Here is a 24755-nt window from a genome sequence, read left to right as displayed (position 1 = left end):
CAATCCTCAAGAAGCAATAAAATCATCAATCAATTGTTGAGTAAGAAATAAGAAAGATTTGGACTGGCAATGGTGTGATGCATGTAGCAGAGGAGAAACTGGAGCTTAGTTAGGAAAAAGATTGTTCTAGAAGTGAGAAAACATATACACTAGGGAACTATAACCAGCACTGAGCAAAGGGCACCATGTGTGGTCATGAACGTGAGAAAACACTGATATGAATCTGCTGCATCACTTTCTGTGACTGGTTTGAACTTCCATCCCTCAGATAATGTGGAGCAGAGATGAGACCTAGTATATCATTTTCCCTGCTGGAAAAGCCTGCACTTTTTTATTTTCTTTTTAAATTTCAAGCAAAATTTTGAAATGCTGTTATTCATTAAATTTCTTCTTTAGTAATTTCATACCTGTATGGAATGCATTCTGATTCCTCACACCCACCCTCTCTTAGCCCCACCCTCCTCCCTAAAAGTCCCTTTCCCATGTTCATGTGCTTTTGTTTTGTGTTGTGATTCTCTGAGCTTAACCAGAGCTGCAGATGGGACCATGAGTATGGAACTATCCACAGAGCCTGTTGGGCTCATTTGTGGGTACACATCTGATGATAACGACTACCATCTTCCAAAACCCTTCAGTACCTTCAGTAGTTCAGCAAGGAATTGTAGAGAGGGAGCCATGAACCCCTACCTCATCCATGACTGGCTATTGATAAGCGTTATCTTGTACAAACCCAGTGCAGGCAACCTCAGCTGCTGTGAGTTAGTTCATGATTGAAATGGCTGTGTGATGCCTTGATTATAACATTTTGCATTCTTTTATCTTCAACCCTTACATTTTTTCTGACTTTTCTTCTACAATATTTCCTGAGCCTTAGAGGGTATGGCACATATGTCCTGTTTAGCCTTGGAACTGAACAACCAGAACCTTGACCAGCATGAATAGTTTGTACATCCATCCATTCACCTACAGCTGTTGTAAAGAGAAGCTTCTGTAAAGAAGGATGAGGATAACATTTACCTATGAGTATAGACATAGATCTTTAGAAAGTAGTTTGATGGTTTGTCAACTTAGCTAAACCATATTACTAACTTCCTCCCAGGGCCCATGACAATTCCAAACAAGGGTTTTGACCTAATTTACAGTATCAGCTGTCTATTTAATTTGGGTTATCTGTAGATGCCAAAAATAAACCTAGAAAGTGCTGTGGAGGGGTTCCTTAATGGAGAAGGATTTCTAGAATGTAGGTGACAGGGAAATTGAAAGGGGGGGATGTGGTGGAAAGGTTTAAGCAAAGAAAACTGTTGAGGAAAGGAAGATGGAGGGGATAGGATTACAAGAAATGAAGAGTGTTGAAAACTCCATGTAGAAAGCTACTATTTTGTAAATCAATTAATATATTTGCCATATAATGCTGCTTTTAAAAAATGTGAGTTAATAAACAAAACCCCAATGCCAGGTGTGAGATTCCTTCTTATGAGTTGTTGGTCAGGAGTCCTCAGCCCCCACAAACAGTATGGGGTTTTCACATCCGTCTTGGCTGTCCACTAGATCTAAATGAAGACTATTGCTGAAGACACCGGACACCTCTGTCACAAGATACAAAGAAATGGAAGCAGAACTGAGTAGAAGAGTTCTCTTCTCTGGATAACTTTCTTAAGACCAGCAGGTGCTAAGTATGCTGCTAGGGGAGAAGAGGTATCAGTGTTTTACACAGCTGTGAGTCTCATGAACACCAACATGCCAGGGAAGAGGGGCTCACTGTTGCAATAGTGGTACAGCTGTTGCAGGAGCAACTAACCTCTCTCCACTTGGACTTGAAATCTGTTTTAACAGCCTGCAGGGTCTGATGAAATTCTAACCTTTCATATTCTAAAACTTCTTGCTCATCATTCTTGAGATGGCATTCAGTTTGGTATTAAGAGATGGATTACCCTTATGCTGGCTTTAAGACACTTGGTTCATTTTGTGTCTCTGTGTGCACACTGGTCTCACGCTCACAAAATATGCTGATGATGTAGGAAACATGATCTCAAGAAGTCCAGGACACCCACTGCAACTACTAGGGAATCCTGTTACAGTTGCATCTTACCATCTATTTACCCATCATTCTGCAAACTTCTTGAAGAAGCCTATGCCCAGGATGAACAAGGCTGGGTTCTGAGTTTTTGTGCTCCCATATTTTAAAGGAAAAGTTAAGCAGAGGCTTCTGAAATATCATTTATAGTTAGATTTAGTTTTATAAACTAGTATAGGCTCAAGGGAATCATTTTGTACATTTCATGTAAAGAGCGTAATGGTTCTATGAAGTAGGCAAAGATCAAATATCTATGAAAATTCAGGTAATTTTTTAATGTCTACTGAACTGACAGATGGCCTCTAGATTCTGCATTTACTCTCTCTATGGCATGCTCACCAATCTTCCTCATTCCATATAAAGCTCATGTTTACCTGAAGGTATATCAATAGTTCATGAGTTTGATTTTAAATAAGAATGCCTGTGTTGTAGCTTAGTGAGGATTTTTTTCCTTCTGCTTTTCAAAATGTAATCAGTACCTGAAATCAATCTCAGTATTCTTTTCAAGGCTCTGATACTCTGTTCAGAGAAAGTGATACTTTATTAGTCCAAGAAGGGAAAAGTTTTGCTTTTTGAAAGTCAAACAACTACAACAGAAACTCACAAAAAATTTAAATACATACCAGAAACTGGTAGGTGCTGAAATCTGACTGCTATAACCTCTGTCTCTTATCACTTTTGATAATTAAGCTAATTTTCCAATTGCAATAGTTTAATTTATTAATTATTTTAAATTTAATAACGCTTTGTGAACATGCAACAAATATTGTAACACTGTAACTTTGAAAAATGAATTCATTTTTTCAGACTTTTAAGAAAATGAAATGTGTTTTCCTATTTGGTAATGAACTTATTTTTAGGCTACACAGCTGCATCTCTAGGTCTCAACAATGATGTCACATCTTCAAATTGTCAGGTTATTCCAACAGGGTTGCAGGTGTTAAAATCCCTCCCAGGGGTTTAAAAATGGCCTGAGTTATGCCAATTGTATTAGTCTGTTTTATTTTTGGATCAGGATCTCCTTTGTCCGAGCCCCCCTGGAAGTCAGTATGTGGTCTAGGCTGGTCTTGATTTCAAAGAGATCTGCCTGCCTCTGCCTCCTGAGGGTTGGGATTAAAGGCCTGTGCCACCATGCCCAGTGTATATTACCCTTGAAAGAGATATCATAAAGAAGAATAAAATCTCTGCTGAAATTTCAACATGTCTTATTTGTTGTTTTTACATTTGTTTCAAAGAATACAAATTAATTTTAATAAATCTTTTCAGAATGACATTACTATAATTTGATTTCAAAAAACTTATATTAATCATAAATTTTAAAGACTTTTTCTCTTTATTGATTTTTTTGTGTATTTCATATATTTAGATCCTCTCCCTTATCTTTACCCCTCCACAATTTAATGTACTGTATTACATACACACACACACACACACACACACACACACACACACACACGTCATATTTGTTTCCTCAAATGTCCTTCTGTGTGGCTCTATCCACTGGGCTTGGTCAAACTTGCCAAGAATCACATCTTCAAAAGGGACTCACCTTCCCCTTCCTAGAAGTCATCAGTTCCCAAAGGTTTCTCAGGTGGACGTGAGGTTTCTTATCACTTCCCCACATCTATGCTGTAATTCTGTCTGGTTAGAGATTACATAGGACTTGTCACACTGTCACCATTGCTGTGAGTTCGTATGAGTAACTTCACAGCTGTATGGAACACTTGGTTACCTTGTGGTCATCTACCTCCCCTGGCTCTTCCAATCTTTTTGCTCCCTCTTCCACAATGATCCCTGAGCCTTTGGAGGAAGATGTCTAATACAGGTGTCCTATTCAGGCTTAATCACTTCCTGATACAGCAGGTGGTGATTAATACAGAAACCTACAGCTGGTTAACGCAGAAAATAAGAGACTGCAGAGGGATTAATCATGTTTTCGACCCTCACATTCCTACACTCAAAAAATTGCATTTTTCCCCTTTTTCATTCTGTGATTAAAACTCAGAGAAGTCAATTTTATGAATAAATGTGAGTAAACATCTTTTCCTGGTCAATAATATGACCAGTATAGACTTCCCCTGCTTGATGCTCAGCACTCTTAAATTACCTTCTCTTTCGTAGTTGTTATGTGCTCATAGTGAGTGCAGTAAGATGGGTTAGCAATGTTTCCCAAAGGCCTATGTAGGAAAGGGAGGCCCTTGTTTGATACTGTTTGGAAATGATAGCAGCATTCTAAATTTGGCACTTAGATGAGGTCTTACAAACATTGGAGTTGTCTTTTGTTTTGGGTCTTTTTGAGACAGGGTCTCCCTGTAGCCCCAGCTGTCCCAGAACTCACTATGTAGACCAGGCTGGCCTTGAGTTCACAGATATCCACCTCTCTCTGCCTCCCGAGTGCTGGGATTAAAGGCATTTGCCAAGATGCCTGGCTCGGAATTGTCTTTTAAAGAGATATTTGGACAGCAGTCTCTTCCTTTCTCTGTCTCTCCATAGCTCCCCCAGAAAGAGCCTGCTAGTGCTGGACCGTGATGTGTACATACAATGATGTGTAGTAGTCCTGACTGACCCAAAAGTTTTGGGGCTAAGCACTCATGTAAGGAAATCCACTAAGCTGATATCCAGAGTAAATCTTTTCTTCTTTATTGTTGGGTTTTTGTTTTTGTTTTGAAACAGGGTCTTACAATCTAGCCTTGGCTGACCTGGAACTCACTCACTCACTATGTAGACCAGGCTGGCCTCAAACTCAGAGTTCTGTCTTTCTCTGCCTCCCAAGTGCTGGGATTAAACATGTGTACCACCATACTTTGCTTAACCTTTTCTTCTTATAAACTGATTCTCCCTGGTATTTGTCACAGTGACAGAAAGCTAACATAGCATCTAAACAAGTATCTTTGATTTCTACAAGTTCCATGTCACATATGAGTGACTGACAGAAGGATTGAACATATATGCAAGCCTCCTGGTCTCCATAGATCATGTGTTTTATGAATCTGAGTTTCCTTTATAAGGATAAACTTTTAAATGCCCTCATTGTAGACATTTCATCATCAACTTGCAGGAAAAAGCCTCACTTCACAGTTGTGGTATACTTCTTTTCAAACAATACAGTCACATTGCATGTTACACACAACCTTATTAACAAAGAGATTACCAGCCATAAGCCCCAGTGAACTGAGGAGTTTTTTTTTTTTAATTTTCCTTTAAAACAAAACTTACTTCTTATATGTTTTCATGGGAAAAACTTTTCTGATAACATACTTCTGAAATCTTAGACAATTACAGGATGTACTATGGAGTTCCAATGTTACGAGTTGACTGTATTTGGGTTTGTTCAAATAATTTCAAATATCTAGTAGAAATTGTATCTTCTGTGATGATTTAATCTAGCACAGCTGCAGCAATATAAATTACACTTAAGTCTACGCTGATTGATGATAATCAGCGGTAATCATGTCTTATAATTACATTGCATTCTAGAAGCAGGGGCTGTTTAAGCCGACTCAGCACCACACTATATAAAGAAGATTATTTGCTACTTCTGACAGACTCAGTCAACATTCAAAATTGCCTGCAAACAATGAATTTTATTAAATTTATTTTCCAAGTATCAAGTTTCTTGACTTGTCTTCGGAAACTGACATGGAATTTCAAAGCAGTGCAAAGATATTAAATACTATTTATAATGTGGATTTCTTCTTAAAATGATTCATGATTCGGAGTATGAGTCACATGACACATAAAATTTCAAAATGCACTGTATTTCAATGTGTGTTAAATAATGAAATGGAGGATCAGGAATATAGAGAACAATAGACAAAACAAAATTGGCGGAATACTGATTTATCAGTATTTGTAGCAGAATTCATTTATTGGGTTATAGATCAATAGAAACTCATTATATTGTTTTCATTAACATGAATAGGTGAAATTATCTGTAGGAATATGTGTGCCTAGGTAATAAATATACTTGCATAAATACAAAAAACTTTAATAAAACCAAAATTACCATATATAAATCTTTTTATGCATAAACAACAATAACCCAGGTATCACTTACTTATTTGTTATTTGTTGATTGATTCTGATGATTCAACCCAGGGCCTCACAGAGGCTAGGAAAGTGCTCTACCACTGACGTAATTCCTCAGCCTCTTTGTGCTTCTTATAAAACGCTTTCTGGGCTGGAGGGATGGCTCAGTGGTTAAATGCACTTACTGACTTCCAGAGACATGAGCTCAGTTTCAAACAGTGAGCTTGGGCAGCTCAGAACAGCCTGTAATTTCTGCTCCTGGGGTGGGGAGTGTTGGGGGGATCCAACGTGTCTGACTCCCCCAGACACTTTCATTCCCATGACCATACTCCCTTAGAGACACACATGTAGACATAATTTAAAAATACAAAAATAAACCTTAAAAAACCCACTTTCTTTTTCAGTTAAAATAACAGATGATTGCAGTCCAATGGAACTCTCTTTAAGGTCCTTTACCTGTCGCAAAATACCCCATTTTCCCCTTTAGCATGACCACCTACTCAGTCTATTTTAATATTCACTTTCTCCTTCATTCTCTGCAAGTTACAGTAAGCAGTTTGCTAGCAAACTCTCTGCAAGCCCACCTTCTGTGCTGTATTACTCCGATGAACACCCTCCACACAATGAAACACAACCCCCACATGAAGCCTTAAAGCTCTGAATAAGATGCACAAGTCTCATTCAGGGCGTGATACCTGACTCATTCTGATTAGAATTATTTTCATGATGGAATAAAAGTTTAGGCGATGGGGTGACGCCTCAGTGGTTAAGAACACTGGCTGTTCTTGCAGAACACCTGAGTTCAAATCATAGCACTCACATGGTGGTTAACAACCATCAGTAACACCACTTCTAGGAATTCCAACACTCTTCTGTCCTTCATGAGCACTGCATGACATGGGTGAACTTATGTACCAGCAGACAAAACCCTCTTATACAGAAAATAAAAATAAAATAATTCAAAACCAAAAGAAATGCTAAAAGGTTCCATCTTAAAATCACACAGTTATTGTTAAGTGATGTAGCCTGTGTACAACAGACATCTTCTGACAGGAAGTTCACTAAATCACAGAAAGTAAGCAACTCACTATCTTCAGGAAGTTCACAAAACTGTCCAGATTCATTAAGTTCCTCTCTCCTCAAGCTTATATGAGCAGTATGGACTGCTGACAGACACACTCTCAGACCAGCCAAGCTGCCTAGAAGCAGCAAACTAGCCAACCCGCTTGGAAGAGAGAGACAAACCAAGCTGCCCAGATGAGGCTCAGGCCAACTGAACTATCTGGAAAAGACATTCTCCAACCCTTCCAGATGCCTGCAATTTGTACAGTGAACCCCAGGTTTCCAGCTTTTGTGGGCTGTCATTCACACTGAGGTGGACTTTTGATGATGTGCCTGTCTTTGAGTCATTTCTGCTCCTGCATGTAACCCCTCACCCACACTCCTTTAACTCTAGTAAACTCATTGCTTCACCACGTCGGGTTTGGTAGTACCCTTACTTTGGTCTGTCATTGCTTTCCTATCTGGGTTGAAGATACTGAGTTGTTTACTTTCTGGACTTGGACTTCCCTCCAGAATGGACTGTTTTACCTCAGAGGAAATCTCTACATAACCCAAGCGCAAGAGGACACAGCTGGAGTCTCGGTTGAGGGCCCAATGATCCTCCCTACATCTTTCTTCCATGAATACATCAAAAGTCACCAGCTCCTACCCTGAGGAGCTCTTGAAAGTTGTCGTAGTGGGTTTCATGAACAAGGTGTCTGTTGTACACAGAATACATCAATTAACAATAACTGTGTGATTTTTAAGATGGAAACTTTTAACTTTTTTTAATTTATTTTTTATTTGTGTAGATGTGTTATGCCTGTCTTCTGTAGTTACTTCATGAGCACAGGGAAAACTCTCTTCTTTTCTCAGTCACAGGAGGAAATTTTCAAGAGTTTGTAGATAACACAGATCGATAGATGACGACATATCACAAAAACAGGAAATGAAGACTTTACTCCTCTCAGTAGACAGGTGATACCTGTCCACCTTCTTGCCATGTATGTTTTCCCTGTGCTACTGTAGAAACTGCAGAAACAGGCATATGTGAGTCATCTTGAGAAGGACTGGAACAAGAAGACTGTCCTCAGATGAATTAGTTTGTGTGGAGCTTGTAACCAGGGAAAGGAAAAGGGATGGGGAAGTCTCAGATAGGAAGTGATCATGTCAGCTCAGCAGGCTCAGAGAAGCCCTCTAAAAGAAGATTGAAGTTAACCCTTCATATTCTCTTAACATTTTGTATAAATTACAACATCCGCATTTTAGATTTTTTATCCTTTGTTGGTTTGTTTACAAAATAGCCTTCCTAAAGACACGTGTGTTTAAATTGCTTCTACTAGTGACTGGAACAATTGATTAGTGATTAGATCGCAAAGCACTGGGTTAGTTTACTAATGAGTTCATACTTAATGGACAATTATTAGATAGGGCCTTGTCCAAGGAAGCAGGTTATTCATTTCATACCTTAAAAAATATAACTGATCTCTGGCCCTGTCCTGTCTCCCTATCCATCAAGAGAGGAGAATTTGTCTTCTGTCATGCCCTGTGTGTCATGATGATCTGCCTTACAACAGGCCCAGAGACAAGGTCAAGTGATCACAATGAAACCTCTGAACTTATGAAGGATGAAATAAAACTTCCCTCATTTATGTTGATATACTTAGGTATTTTGTCACAGTTATGAACAGAAATGAACATATAACCCAAGGCTCCTGTAGCCTGAAAATTACTCATTCCTCCAAAAAAAGTGAGCCTACAAAGTATAAGCCAGCCAGGGCAAGATGAGGAGCACCCTGGGAAGAGGGGTGGAGCAGCTAGGATACAGAGAGCAAGCAGATGGGAGAGTTAGCTGGCCATGTAAGAACTCTCTTGAGAGTGATCTGAGCAACCAGTGACTGGTGGGGCCTCCTGCAGGGCATGGTGTGGGGCTTGTGGGGAGGGGTATTAGAAGCCATGTCTTTATAAGGCACCCACTCCCAAATGTCATATAAACTATGCAAAACCCAAGATAGAACTGTGTTATGCCGGTTTGTTGATCTGCATCAGGACCACTGGATGTTGAGTGAGGGCAGAGAGTGGGAAGGGGAAGATTTAGTAAAACAGTTCTATTAGCCAATCACAGCAGCATCAGTTACAGACAGTTGTATTTGTTACGCCAGGGATTCTCAAACAGCAAAGAAAGTAGAAAACAAAGAAGAAATCAATGCGCCCCTCTTCTGCAATTTTGTCTCAAAAGGTGGGTGTGGTTTTAACTTAGGAAAAGAAGCCCAAGTGTTGAAGTGAGGATCAAAGAAGAATCCAAGCTTAAAGGGAAAAACGCTTTTACCAAAATAAAAATAAAAATAAAGAAGGCAGCCAGAGCTTGGAGGGCGACATCTTGGTGACTTCCAAACAGGCAAAGCATTTGTTTCCCGTGTTTTTCTTTACAAAGAGGCTTTGTTTGCTTCTAGAGCAAACGTTGCCGTCTCTTGAGATATGAAAAAGTAGATAATCATACAAAAATCAGATTTGGGAGACCAAATTTGGTCCTTCTTTTTCTCTCACATTTGTTTGGAGAAGCAGAATGAAGACCCATGAAGACAGAGCAAATTAAAATAATAAAAACTTAGATCCCAAGATTCCAAAACAATTTCATCCATCTGTAAGGTGTTCTTAGATTAAACTTCTCCAATTAACTAGTTCTCAGACATTCTATAGTGAGAAAATAAGGACAAATAATAAATTTGAGGTGTAGCTCAGTTATTCTTGAGGTTTTAGAAATATGGAAGGCAGATGATTAATTGCTAAAGCTACTGAAATACCTCCATCTGTACAGCACATTTTGTCAAGAACCAAACCAAGAATACCTATGAAAAATGATAGCTTATTGTAGGAACATATTGGAACACAATATGACATCTTATGTTATATTCAAGATGTTTCAGGATATTAACTGAACTGGATCAATCACCAACCTGACATGTGTCAGTCATTAAGTGATTATCAAAAGCTCTTTGTAACAGATTTCTTGACTACCTCATCCATTAAAAATAGAATTTACCATCAAGTTATGAATCAAAAGAGGGTAAGAGATTAGAATTTTAGCAATTAAGTATACTAAACTACGTAAAAGTTAAAACAGGACTGTTTGGTAAATGAGAGATATGATTGTTAGAATGCTGTTTTCTACTATAAGTGTGGATCCTGGTGGGTACATCTTATATATATTGACTTATTCACAAACTTGTGTATGCATCTACATTCATTTAAATTTCAGAAAAGTTCTCTATTAGAATATAAAGCACTTTAAACCAGTAAAGAAATATGTCAACAATTAAAAGACAGCTTATTCAAAATTTCCATTAGTGACCTAAAAATTTGCACAGGAGAATAATTATGAAAAATATACCTTCTGCCTCAAGAGGCTTACAGTTAGCAATCTGATTTGTACAAACAAAGATTATAATCCAAGACAAAAGTTAGCAAGTATTAAAAATAATCAAATGTATAAATCGAATGGTACTACCAGCCTGCCTAAGAGACTTATAAGAAAACTGCTAAATTTCAGCTTTCCAAGAAGTGAAATAATGACTCGTGACATCTTTAGCCTAGAATTATGGTCAGATGAACTTTGCTTAGAATTCCATCTCTGTAGATGCCTCTTTCCCTTCCTAATAATCTGAAATTCTTAGCCTATTAAATTTCCTTTATATTAGCCAGTAGACTGGTTGGTCACAACCAGAGAATGAAGACAGAAATACAATAGGATTTTAAGTGTAAATTTTCCCCATGTAACAATTTCTTTACTTCTTCCTTTTATAGTAATTCTAGAAAATGGCTCTTAGATAGATAATTTAACTTACTCAAATGGGCTCAGACTGCTTCACTTAAAGTGGAAAACTAAAGTAGCTCTTACAATTCAAGTACAGAAAACACTTAGTCTCAACTATTTAAATATTTCAGGCCAAAAATTTTGTTGGGCCTGAATTATGATTGGTTTTCCCTGTGCTTGGCTTTACCTCACATGAGGAAACAGTCCAGTTGCTGCAGTGATTATACCAGACTCAGCCAGGCTAAAGCATTAATGAAATGGTGACAAAAAGAAAAACCTGCAGAATCCTAACACCCAGAGAATGCACGGAAGGGGCTGAAAAATCATCAAGGAAAGACAAGTAGGAGAATTAGATAGAGAAAGGCTAATTACTCATGATCAGCCAAAATGTAGTGGCTATCTGCAGTTACCATACAAGTGAAGAATTGAACATGATATTTGTATTAGATTTTATGCCTGATATTTGTGTCACTTCCAATTAAAACAGAATAATGGTAATTAGATAAAAAAGTGTATCTTAGTTAAGCTCTCAAATTCTACTACATTCCTTATATACAATAAATTTCATGGCTTTGCTAGTAAACTCATTCCCCCCCTTTGGTTTGATGAAGCATGAGGCAATAGAAAACTAACAAAATGTATTAAATTCCCACAGTGTTTTGGAAATCTTTGTCTAGATACACAATGAATACATACATGTACTGATCTCCCTAAGAAGTAAACCTACATGTAGAATAATGTGCAGTCAGCATTGAATGGTCTGGCTGTACTGACATGAAGTCTCAATTAGTTTCCTATGCAGTAACAGGTGGTAACATTTCAAATACTGCCACAATTTATGAGCATATAGGATTTCTTCTTAAACTGAAATTTTTACTGTATATTGATAGTGGAGGGAATATTTAACATACGGCAACCAAATTCCTCCCACAACTGTACTGTAAGTCAGTGGTAGAACAGTTGCCTAACATGGAAGGTGCCATATTCAGTCCATAGCAAGAGACGGTAAACACATACACACACACACACACACACACACACACTGACACACACACACATATACACACACACACACACATACACACACACACACATACACACACACTGACACACATATACACACACACACACACATATACACATATACACACACACACACATATATGCACATATACACACACATACATAAAGTCACAGGAGCAAGCACACCAGTACAGACACACATTCATGTACATGCATGCACATATATGCACGCGCGCGCACACACACACACACACATAAATCTAAAAGCTGGGTTTCCCCTTGCATCCACTTCCATGTCACTTAGAGGTTAGAAGAGCTCCGTGGGATTCCCCTGGGAGGGAATGACTCAATTAGGAGAGGAGACACACTTAGCTGCCTCCTGACTCCAGCCTCAAGGACCACAAGTCTCTGTTCTGATCTATGCCTCCAGCAAGCAGGGGAAAACCAAATCATGGTGGGGAGCATGTACTTTATTAATGCACTCTCAGAGAAGATGCCTCCGGTTGCTAAGTGCCTGCTGTACACACAGGGTTACTATTAGAAAGTTAATCATGGAAAATGCTGAGGGCTCTTTCCTCAGCCCAGCATCTCTCAGCTCCTCACTACAGTTTCATCTTCCATATCATGTTACCAGGCAGCGCTATTGGCTCCGTCCCCTCCCTTGTCCTAGGCCTTTGTGACCTTTCCATTTGCTTCCAGTCACACTCCACGTCAGCCCTGCGGAACTGTAAGGCACTCCGACTCTGGCCTCCGCCTGGCCTGGGCCATCACGCTGACATTTTCCATGCAGCCGTACCAGCTAGTCAAATGCTCTGAGGGAATTAAAGCAGCTTGGTACATTTGAGCCTAACTTACCTTCATAGCAATAATTCTCTGCAGAGTAGGCGTAAATGCCAAGGTAAACCCAGGTTTGAGATGTTAGTGTGAAAAGGGTAGACACTTAAGCACATTAATCTTACCTTTATCCCAGGAAGGCTCCCAAGGCTTCATATCTACTAAGTAAAGTACGGAGATCAGAGGATGCAGTGCAGAAGACTGTTTTTTAATAAAGTCAAGAAAGCCCCTGGGGTCCACTCACCCCACTCTTCTAAAAAGGTCCCGACTTCATGTAAAGCAATCTTTTTCCACCGTGATTCACAAAATGCATACAGAGACACATATACACACACACACATACACACACACACACATATACACACACACATATACACACACACAAACACACACACACATATTAGAACAGTTGCCTAACATGGAAGGTGCCATATTCAGTCCATAGCAAGAGACAGTAAACACATACACACACACACATATACACACACACACACAAACACACACACACACACACACACACTGACACACAAGCACACACATAAAACTCTGCAATTTAGTAGTTATGGAACAGTATAACTTTATGCAAGTAATTTTTAGATATTAGTAATTTCCATTGAGAGGTTTTTTTTTTCCTATGGGTCTAACTAATCATCCAAACATTTCAAATCAAAGAAATTTTCACTGAAAAAAAATCAACTTAAGGTCATTTAATTGCTAAACTGTCATGAATTGATTGCTTAATCATCTGATTTATGTTGCATTACTATAATCAATTTAAAATTAAAATGGGCTTAAATATTCCATATTTCCAGAGTCATTTTTTTTTCTTTTTTACTCTATAGATTTAGCATGTAGACATGAGATGGGAGGTATTTCCATATTTGTGTTTGATTAGAGTTCAGAATATTTGCATTTATAAAATGACATTCGTTGGGGGTAACATTCATATGGCAGCTAACAACTGTCTGTAACTCCAGTTCTAGGGGCTCCAACGCCTTCTTCTGGCCTCCATGAGGATTGCAAGACATGGCTTCACTTAAATACATTCAGGCGATGTATTCATACACATAAAATAAAATTTAAAAATACCAAAGAATATAAAAATGTGACTCTTGTTAGAAACTATATCTTTCTTGATTGCACCTTTAACTATGCTCCTTTTCTGGCCAAACTATATGTTCCATATATTTCTGCTCTGCTTCTCTTTGCTTGTGTTCTGAAAACAAATTTGTCTAAAGACCATCAGCAATTCCCATCCAGTCTTGCTACATTTGATTTTCCTCTCTGTAAGATGGAGGCTGTCAACCTTAACTCCAGCATCTCATAAAGTCTCAGGACAAGAGTTTACTGCATCCAAATTCTTAGCCATGGTAGAAAAGAGTGGCATTTAATATAGTTCTCAATAGAATCCTTGTTCCATCATATACTCCATGAGCAGTCTCTATGCCCTACATTTTAGTCAGCATTTTATCTTTCTAAGCCTTCTCCAGAATGCTCCCATTCAGCTCCACTTAAAACATTCACACCTTCCTTGGTCCATTCCTACAAACATTCCCAAAGACCTCCCACAAACCAAAACCAAGTTTTATCCATATTGTCAGTTCTCACTAGCAACTTTTTGCTTCAGTTTGCTTCCCACTGGAGGTAAGAGGGGCCAAGATCAGCACAGCCACATAAAAGAAGCATTCCCAGTTCCAGTATGACTGGACGACTTCTGACTAAGCCTCACCTGTTAAAGATCAACCATCTCACAAAAGCTCTACAGATGGGGTGCATACCTTAATATATGGGCCTGTGCTGACACTTATCCAAACCACAGCACCTTTTTGAACTTCTTTTTGTACATATCTGGATGTTAAAATAATTAAAGAAGAGAGAAACAAGAAACTCAACAAAGCTATTTGGGACGTGTTGGGGATGGAATCCAGGAACTCATACTTGTGAAGTATCCATTCTAAGTCTTAGCTACATCTCTATCCCCAATAATATAGAAAACTTCTGGTAGCCAAGGGTGTTAAAATGTACTTGCAACATTTACTTTTATGCAGAAATGTTTAGTCTGGAATCTGTTAACTGCAACAGAGTGTATCCACAGACATTTCTAGAAGTGTCTGATGAAGACTTGAGACAAGAATGCTGATCAGAATGAAGAGATTATATGAGGTACTAAATTTCTGTTGAATCAGTTATAGTCAAGTAACTGTGACAATGTCTGTGATATTCTCTAATCTCAAATCACTTTAAATTATTTATCGAATCACAAGTTATCAGCCCTAAGCACATGTACACACAAGAGCACAACTAAATAGACTCAGTACATTACACACACACACACACACACACACACACACACACACGTAACAACAATAAAGAAGAGGACAAGAATTGGGAAATTGAGAGGGAGTGGGGGAACACGTGAGGAGTGGAGGGGCACCTGGAGGAGGAGAATTGGTGTGAATACAGTACTCATAAAAATTTCTAAATATTTGGTTCATTTTTGCTTCTAAAGGGAGTAGCTTTGGGATTTGGAACACTTCAGGAAATAGAGAGATGATAAGGCCATCATCCACTCTCCTCCTCCCACTTAGGTGAATGAGTAGTCTTACCCATATCTCTGTGAGCACATCCTCTTGTACTGATTGCTCTGAGAACAGGAGTGAGTTTAACCAAAGCTCCAAGACTTGGCAGATTTAGATGTGAGCAGCTTCTTTTCGGATTTTTCCTTAATCTATTTGGTGCTTTTTGCAACCCAGAAAGGATTTTTTATTTGTGTCTGTTCACTCTACAAGATGAAACTAGAGATTAAAATGTACACTTGTTGAAAAACTGTCTTCCTAAAGCAAATAGGAATTAGGAAATTATGATCAGAAAGAAATTTTTGAATTTTTTTTATAAGTACTCAAAGAAATGGTTTTAAATAAACAGGTGAAGATTACGCAATACCTGCTCATAGTGTGCTGACATGCCTGTCTCTGTTTTTCACTTCGCGAGTGAAATAATGCATTATTTGAGCTAGACTACTGACTGTGGCCCATGCGTGTTAATAGAATTGGTCTTATTCTAAATATGATTGAAAGTAAAATGATATACATTATTCCTGTTTGTGAAATATCACCACGTCCCATTAAAAATATACACATATTGAGACAGTTTTCATACTTTATGTCACAACAAGAAAAAGAAGTATTCCATCCTTTCTTCAAACAGAGCTCATTCTTAGAAGATTACTCCTATCTCAGTCCTTGACTTAATGTCCTCCTTATATTTTACCTTTAATGTACTTTTCAGGGAAGAATTTGAAACAATCTCCAACTTCTAAGATGTAGTGGTTGTAGGGGCTGGAAAGATGGTTCAGTGGATATGGACTATGGCTGTTCTTGTGGAAGATCCGGGTTTGAATCCCAGCACCCACATGGCAGCTAACAACTGTCCGTAACTCCAGTTCCAGGGGATCCGATAGCCTCTTCTGAACTCCGCAGGCATTGCACAACACAGGTGCATTACTTACATGCTGGCAATACACGCATACACATAAAATAAAAAAATAAATAGAATAGTTAGAAAAAATAATAAATAAAATATTTAGAAAAGTAACGATTGTAGAAGCAGTGCATTTATTTAGTGTTCTTTTTGTTTTGTGTATGTGCGAAAGACAGAGACAGAGAGAGACACAGAGAGAGGATGTAAGTGGGAAATAGCAATAATAAAGACAGTGATATAGACAGCAGGCAGTTGTAGACAGATAAAGACAAGAGAAGCAGAGGGCACGGAGGACAAGATTAACTTTGCTAACAGGTAAAGACATGTCAAATTGAAGTTACCTCAGTTTCTCCTTGTTGATCAATACTTACACTCAAAACTTTTGATGACCATACTATGTGGGACTAAAGCGTTTTCTCTCATGATGAGCACTAGAGGATGACTTCCAAGCAGCAAATAGCATTAAACTAAAAAAAAAGAGAATTAGAAACGAAAAGAGAGATGAAGAGAGATGAGAAACGACTGCCTGTTTCTTTCAGCCCGAGCCTGTTCTGCTGCATCACTGAGGATGTACACATTTAACTGGGCTTTCTAGGCTTGGGTGGTCGAGTTATTCATGGAACAGCTCGATTTTATCTAACAGAAAAGACTCCAGCAGATATTTTAAGGGGCCTCCTCTTTGTCACCCCACAGAACTTTGGGTGACAGTACTGTCTTCTGTGCATTAGGACCTGACTGCAGGTCCTCACAGCTACAGGCCCCCTTCATGAGAGCCCTGCGAATGAGAAAAAAAATATTCACTTTTCTGGACAAAAGACTTGAATAATAACCCATTCAAGCACTCGCCTAGCAAATAACAGACATGGAGCTCAAAATGGTTCTTCTAAATCCAAAATTTTGCTGTTAGAATAAATGTAATAGAAAATACTAGAAATTCTTTAGAATTATTCCTTTCAAAAAACATGTTTTTTATTAATTCTTTAATAATGTCAAACATTCATACTATGTATATTGATCGCATTTACCCTGAACTCCTCCCAGACTCCCAGACCCACTCCTCCCTTCCACCTTCCATATCCTCCCTACTTCTTATCCTCTTTTACTTTATTATTTTATTTTATAGCTTTTTTATTTTTTAAATAACCCACATAAGTCTAATTTATGCTGTGCCCATACACTCCTGGGTATGAGGTCATAAATGGAGTCCCAACCCCCTGCATGCTGGGATGTTGACTGGCTCTATCTAGAAAATTTTTATATGTATATTTTATTTATTATTTGTATTTTATGTGTATGAGTGTATTGCCTGTATGTAGGTGGGTACACCTGTGTCTTCAATGCCTGCAGAAGTCAGAAGAGGGTATCATATTCTCCTTAAAATGGAGTTACAGACAGTTGTTAGCCATCATGTGGGTGTTGGGAATCAAACCTGCGTCCTCTGCAAGAGCATCCAGTGCTCTTAACCACTAAGTCATATTTCCAGCCCCCAGAATAAAATTTAAATACCTATGTTTACATATGACTTTGGGAATTTATATGAGATTAATACATAAATTAACATCTACAATCTATTTTGTACCACAATTTTCTTTGTTATTTACAGAAATAAGCTTATTTAATCTTTTTCCACATTATTTAGAGTAAGTTCCATTAACTCATCCACCCACATTAGAAAAATAAAAATGGGAGAGGACACATAAATAAAGGAAGAAAATATCAATAAACATAAAATAATATTATAAGAAAAAGCTCTTATTGATATTACAAAGATTCATATTCTAAGAAACAGTCATATCCACAACTAACAGTGAATTCTTTTTCAACTAGAAAATGTAGAGGAAACGGATGTCAACTAAGGTGTCCACTGCAATGCTGATGTTCTGGGATCAGAGACTCAGCATGAGTAGGTTTGATGGATCGAATAGGGGTATAGAAAAGGGAAAAGATCCGCTCTCCCTTTCTATAGTTTTAGTTCTACTTGATTAGTTCTTTGAGAATTTCATACAATGCATTTTTATCATATTCTCCCCACCTCCTTCCCTCAGCTCCTTCAAAATCCACTCCCTCCTCCCAGTTTATGTCTTCTATTTCTTATAATTTAATAACCCATCTACTCTAATTTATATTGGTCATATGCTTCTGGGTTGAGGCCATCCCTACCAGGAGCAACACTCTTAAACTGCTTCTCACTCTCTCAGAAGCCACAAACTTCCCTAGGTCCTTCTTTGTGGATGGAGGTTCACAAACCTCTTCCTACTCCACGCCAGCATTTTCCTAAATGGATCTAGTGCCGAACTGCCCTCTAAATGCCTATCTCTCTTATTAGTACAGCTCTCTGATGTCACCTTTTCCTAAATGGATCTAGTGCCGAACTGCCCTCTAAATGCCTATCTCTCTTCCCGGAGATTAGTACAGCTCTCTGATGTCACGAGAGAAGTCTCACTGTTCAGTGGATGGTGGTTAATGCAACCGTATTCATTTTGAGACCGTCATCATCTGTATTTCAAACCTACATATCTGTTTCTCAATGAGACATGAGGCAAAGAGAAGGGTCAATGCCAAAGAGGATGATGTTATCACCACAACGGTCTCAGAAGCATGAAACATGGCCAGGATGCCGCAATGAAGCATTTGTACCGGTTTTTCCCCCAGGTAACCAAGGAACACCTCTGCTCATTTTCAATGTTCCAGTCAGCAAAGAGCTTTGAATTAATTAAACAATGTGAATTGATTAGAAAAACATGAGCTACAAATCACAGAAGTTATCCAAGAAATTGTTGTGGATGCTTATTTTCCCTTGTTTTGTCTTGTTTTCTTCTAATTCACCAGTCAGGGAAAGGAGTTTAAGAGTTTGAGTCAGGATGGATGTCAAAAGTTGCAAAAGAACCAGAAGGCTATGCTCCAAACACAAAAGAAAGAAACACTCTCAGAAATGTGAGCTACTAAGAACATCTCTGGCTCTGGCCTCTCTTCCAGGAAGGTCTTCCCCAAATTCTTTGGGATCCCTTCTAGACTCAACCAATCCTGGGGCCACCCACAGGCAGCAAGTGCAATAAAACAGGTCAGAGATCAAACATTCTCACAAGAGAACCAGAGCTCATCTATTTCACGCTTTAAAATTCACTTTGCCTCTCTGACTTCCCCAAATGCACCTCATTTCTTCATCATACCTAAACAGATTTCAGGTTTGCCTACGCAGTGGCGCTTGCTCTCCTTTGAATCCTTCGCCTGCCTAAGAATCAAGTTCACCTCTTCTCCACAGCCTTCCTTTCCATGAACTACAGCACAACTTCCATCAGGGCCGGAACTTTGAGGTGCCCACTTCCTACCAATTTAATGTATTCATTTCTATTTTGGGGAAATACTTATTCGTCCACTTTGCTTTATTTTTGTCTCACCAGGGTATATAACTGAACCTTGGTAGCAACGTTTCAAGAACCTAGACAGAACAAGCAGTGTTGAAAACTCAGCAACATGGAAGATTTGCCATCATGGTTATAATTATATAGCTGGTCAGATGGATACTGAAACCTCAAAACTACCTCCACCATCTCTTTATCATCTCTTTTTCTCACCCACTTAGATGTTGCCTATAGACTAGAGGCAAAAAGCTACAGGAACTGAGAGGCAAAACTATCAACAGAAGAAGACATATACAGACTGAATATTCGAATACCCCAATTCCTGTAGCGTCACTAAAGCAAAATTTCACTTGAGTTTCTCTCTTTGGCACAGTCTCAGGTTTGACATAGTGTCCGTGGGGACAAGAGGCAGCCACAGCATCCTCTGCTAGGGAAGCTAGTAAGTAACAACACCTGGCTCATGTGATGGGCAGAAAAGCATGCAGGGAATCGTTGCTCATTCCAGCACAGTGTTGGTAATGCAAAGCTGGCCACAGCTGAGCAATTTCTGTAGTATTGCTGTGACACATCCCATCATCCTTTCCGTTCTAGCTGGTGCTGGAGAAGTTGCACTTGGCAAAATCTGTCTGCAGGACTGACAACGAGGACAGATGAAGTCTTGCTTTGCCCACCCCACCCACGCATACAGTGCACACACTTTGGTTTAGGAATCTCTATGGGGTTTGGGCCTAAAGAGCCAGCTGTACAAACACTGGCAGTATTTGATTTCCCTTGTCCTGATTCTAGCTGATTCCCCTCTGCTCGGCCTTCCCTTGCTGCTGGGCATGTTTGCACCTGTGAGGCTGGACCTGAGTAAATCACCTCTTCTTTCACACGCAACTCAGACACAGAATTAAAATGTTACTGAAATCTCATATACATACTTGACACTAAATAATTCAAATAATGTACACGCCTGTAAAAGATATTAATCTCTCAAAATGACCTGGGAAATGAAATAAATGATTCAGACGTTTATAGATAAAGAATGTTCATATCAAGGTTTTGGCAGAACTTGTAATCATATAGTGTAATTACATAGGAATATGTTTTTTGCTTGTTGGAGATATTGTTGCTTAATTGTCAACTAGAAAAAAAAAATCCCCAAATCGATTAAAGTAAGAAAACATGAGAGGAAGACAATACATTTCTTATCATTTAAGCTATGTGAATTCAAAGAACAAAAGAAATGACCTTCAATCAGCCTCTTTGGTTGACTGAGGAACTCTTAAGTGTGAAAATAGCCCCTGCATCCTCTTCCAAATGCTTTCATATTGTGAGTAGGGTGAGTAAGTGGAGAAAGAGTTTAAAGTCTCAGGTCTCTGATAGAGAAGGCTTTCTCCCATCTTGAGAGCTTAACCCTAGGAGCAGGATGTGATAACCCCATGTCTTATAAAACACAAGTATTAATGTAGTGGAAACTGGGTTTGGGAAATCTCAGATCCCTCCCCGTCCAAGGATTTAGTTTCAAATGGAATCCAAATTATAACTGTAGCAATTGTAGGAAATGGAAAGGAAGAAGGCTATCTGACCTGATCCTTTGAGTGAGATAGAAACAAATCTCTTCTTTGAAACTGCATTAACTTGTATCAAGTACCCAGAATCCATTTAATAAATTGCTTTTCACTAGTAACCAGAAAGAGTTAAGATACCTCTTAATTCTTGGATCTTTGAAAAGCTTAAGATTGGCAATCTTTTACTCAATTACCCCAAACAGAGAGATAACCCAAATTAATTAAATCAGAATTGAAAATGGAATAATTACATTAAATACCGAGGAAATTCAGGAAAATGTAAGAATATGCTTTAAAAATCTATATTCTATGCAATGGAACTAAAACTGACCAGCATGTTGCTAAGGGAGAAAAATCAATCAATGCTCCAACCCCAGCTTTAAAGCCTAATAACCATAAATTGACAAGCATAGCAAAATATATCAGTGCAGAGGTGGCACTTTTATCTTGTAGGTAATCAACACCTATCTAATTGTGCTTCAGATGCTGCTTTCAAATTTCTGTCCTGAGTTGTTTTCCTGGCTTCCCTCAAAGTTAAGGTGGTGTATGGTGGTCCTTGTCCAACACATTTCATTGATGAAAAACTCTTAATGATATACTTGTGGCCATAACTGAAATGGTATAAAAGATGCTACAATGAAAAGGAGACATGAAGTAAGTGTGAGATTGTTGAAGAAGATAAAGCACATCTATAGACATGTTTATTGAGATATGATCAGAATTTATGCATGTAGTTCTTTTTTTTGTTTTTGTTTTTTTTTTTTTTTCTCTCTGCTGGAGATGTCCCATCCATTTCTTTGAAATGCCTGAGTTCCAGGAGACCTGGAGACAACTTGTCTTAGAAGCATCAAAAGACAAATCCTTCACAGCTTACTTGTGCCTGTGGATCAGAGGGTATGTCTTATGTCTACCCCTTAGTGACCATCCCTTTCTTATAGCTGAAGTGACAATTTATGTCAGCATCCAATAGAAAAATTAACTATGCTTAGTTCTTCGTCAAACCCATCTTTTAAATTCATTAAATGATACTCAGCCCTGTGAGAATCAGTGCAGTTCTAACACCAAATTCTACATTGGGAGACCCAATCAGCTCGTAGGCCCACGCAGTCCTAAGTTGACCGACGAAGCCTACACCATGCATTCCATTTGGGTTTTTGTATAAAGTTTATTGAGTCCAAAAGAAAGTTGCTTACAAGACATACACCTTGGGCTTCCTTGAGCTCTTTCCCCCACTACATCTCTGCTGAGCTTTTTGAGATCCGCACCCTCCAGCAGCCAGCGCTGGCATGTTTCTGGGCTTCCTTGGGAGCTCTCTTTAGACCCTCTCCCATGCAACTGAAGCTGACCAGTTCATTGGGAGGGGTGGCTCTCTCCCCCTCTGAGTCTCTTGGGGTTCAGTGCTACTTCTCACACCTACCCAACAGCAGTGGTGATAAACTACTGGGTTAATGTATGTTCTCAATGTATTCATTCATTCTAATCAACCTAAGGAAATTACTACTATTGTATTTAGTTGTCATGCTGATAGTATCATATAATGTCAAAGAAAAAGAAAAATCTTGGGCTTTCAAGATGATTCAGAAGGTAAATGTGTTTCTGACAAGTTTGAAAATTTGAGTTCTATGTTTGGGACACACATGGTAGAAAAAGAGTGTTGATCCCACAATGTAGTCATCCTTTAATATACACACACGCATACATACCCAGACATACACAAATTAGTAAATGAAATGAAAAATAACTAATATGAATTAAAAAATCCCTCAAAAATGAATGCAATTAAAATAAATTTTATAAATGAAACTCAGCATTTAAGAAATTATTACCAAGGCATTTTGCTGCAATAATTTTACGGAGTACTGAAAACATGAATGTATCTTTAAATTTCATACTATTAACGTAGTTAACCAGAAAGGATGTTTAGTTAACTAAACATCCACTATCTAGTTTCTTGGAGTAAATACTCATTAGTCATTTCTCTTTCCAAAGACTTTCTTAGTAAGAATTAATCTTTCTTTTATTACCTTATAATATGGCTTTTGTATGTTAGCTAATTTTATAATAAATCATTATCCTAAAATTTTGCATCAACTCTAAGGAAAATTGCTTTGTAAACACTTGAATCTTTCAAAAATAATCTTTTAAATTTCTGGATGTTATTCACACTTTTTTAATAAGTGATACTTTAATTGAGTAAGAGACTCATCAAATAATTTTCAAATGCCTATAGTTACAGGATCTTGTAATTCTGTGTGAGAAAATGGTCTCTTGACTCAATATTAACTGCTTAATTCAATGATATCCAAAGAATTCTGTGAGATGTGCAGTTAAAGTGTCATGCAAAATTCTCAACCATAATCCAAAAATGAAGTTTATTTCTGACTGAGTTTTATAACCACAAATACAGGCAGGGTGTGTTGGTCCACACCTTTAATCCTGTGAGATGGAGCTCTGCCTTCTTTTTTTCTCTTAAATTCCCATTCCAATCCTATAATAAAATTCCCATCTAAACTCATGCTCCTATTGTCCATTAAGACCATTCTTTGTGTTTGTGGGACAAGGGACTACAAAGCCTTGCCCTGCAGGTGTTTTGGAGGCTGCTGATTTTTCTAAGATTCTAGCACCCCAAGTTATGCTCACCTGAGATCAGAGAGAAAGCCTTCATCACTGTCTAAGACCCTATTTTCTTCAGATCACATCTAAAACTTGTTAAAATAAAGGTGCTGTGCTGTGGGGTGCTTCAGCTAGACTCCTAACGCTTTTATAATTTGATCTGAATGGGTTGTTACTGTGTTTGCGTGTGAACCAGAAAATCCATTAGTTCTTGTGTTAGCCTTTTAGCAAGTGCTTGGGGTCATTTTGTATTCTTAACTGATCCTCAAAATATTTGATTTGTACAGCACTGGCCTTGTGAACTGTCACTGTGTTGGATGAGAGTGTTCATGAAGTATTCCACAGTGGTTCTCTTCTGAGCTCCCCAGTAAATACTGTAGATTATTTAAGCAGTTTTATATATTGCATGTGTTTGTACATTTTTATGTGGTTATACATATTTATAAGTTTTTAAGAGAATCATTTTGTTTACTTGTACAGTACATGTTTATTGGGAAATATATACTTATGAATGTTTTAAACCATGTTATAGATTATACAAGTACATATTTAGTTATTTGTCCCAAGCCCTTGGAAATTTCCTCAACACCAGTGAATGCGCATTTTATTTGTGTAAAGGTTTTGCAAATTTGTAATTTGTAAGTTTTTTTCCTTTTCAGATAACAATGATAAGGATTGCCACATGACAATATTTAGTTTGTTTATGAGATTATTTGGAATCTTTTGAACAGAAGCCACTTAGGAAAGTGCTGAAATGATTTCTAATCAGAAATGCTTCAAAGCTACTGCCAGAAGACAGAAGTTTCTATAGTGTTCTCACTACCTTGTAAGCTATAGCGGAACACCGAGCCTCACTCATTCGTATCATGTTTGTTCACCTACCTTATTGCATGTAAATGTGTTGGCTAACAAAAGAAGACGTAAAAATGAAA

The sequence above is a fragment of the Nannospalax galili genome, unplaced genomic scaffold (assembly GCF_000622305.1).
Source record: "Nannospalax galili isolate Female #2095 unplaced genomic scaffold, S.galili_v1.0 scaffold9, whole genome shotgun sequence".
In the NCBI taxonomy this organism is placed as follows: Eukaryota; Metazoa; Chordata; class Mammalia; order Rodentia; family Spalacidae; genus Nannospalax; species Nannospalax galili.
This window is presented reverse-complemented; position numbering follows the sequence as displayed.